The sequence below is a fragment of the Seriola lalandi genome, unplaced genomic scaffold (assembly GCF_002814215.2).
Source record: "Seriola lalandi dorsalis isolate HSWRI2012SDOR001 ecotype SW California unplaced genomic scaffold, Sedor1 jcf7180001992761, whole genome shotgun sequence".
NCBI lineage: Eukaryota > Metazoa > Chordata > Actinopteri > Carangiformes > Carangidae > Seriola > Seriola lalandi.
This window is the reverse complement of record NW_019463427.1, coordinates 1-500: the sequence shown is the minus strand read 5'-3', so window position 1 is coordinate 500 and position 500 is coordinate 1. Positions and strand designations below refer to the sequence as shown.

The following is a 500-nucleotide window of genomic DNA, read 5'->3' as shown; positions in this document are numbered from 1 at the left end:
ACTGAGGCCTGGCAGCAGCGGGGGAGCCGCCATGTTGGTTGTAGTCCATCCTGACACCTGGAGGGAAAACAGAGGACACAGAGAGCTGTCAATCACACCTGTGAGGAGGTGGCAACAGAAACAAGAGCAGAAGAAGAGTGTGTATAGACCTGTGTGTCCAGGTGGAGGTCTTTGCTGTCTGCTGCCTGCTGAACCCTGCACACACACACACACACAAAATCATCACCATCATCATCATCATCTTCATCTTCATCAGTTCAGTCAGCAGTTAAAAGAGTCATGTGCCCCCCCCCCCGTAATGAGCTCCTACCTGAGTCAGTGGCACTCGTACTCCGGCCAACAGAGCCAGGGAGCTGCGCTCGGGGCCGGCCGGTCGGCTCAGCTGGTAGTTGACGGGGACGGGGACCCTCAGCAGCTCCGCCACCGCCGCCATCACACCTGCAACATTCTGGAAACACAGTGATGTCACCAGGAGGGAGGGGCTACTCATGACAGTCACC

The 500-nt window shown here is 57.0% G+C and overlaps 1 long non-coding RNA gene across 1 annotated transcript; it reads right to left on the bottom strand.

The window, feature by feature from the left end:
- On the bottom strand, positions 1–472 carry LOC111660883 (uncharacterized). The gene is made up of 3 exons (XR_002761182.2): positions 311–472; positions 150–195; positions 1–57 (listed from the first exon to the last, which is right to left on the bottom strand). It is a non-coding gene; the product is annotated as an uncharacterized LOC111660883 (long non-coding RNA).
- Between the last annotated feature and the right edge of the window lie 28 nt (positions 473–500).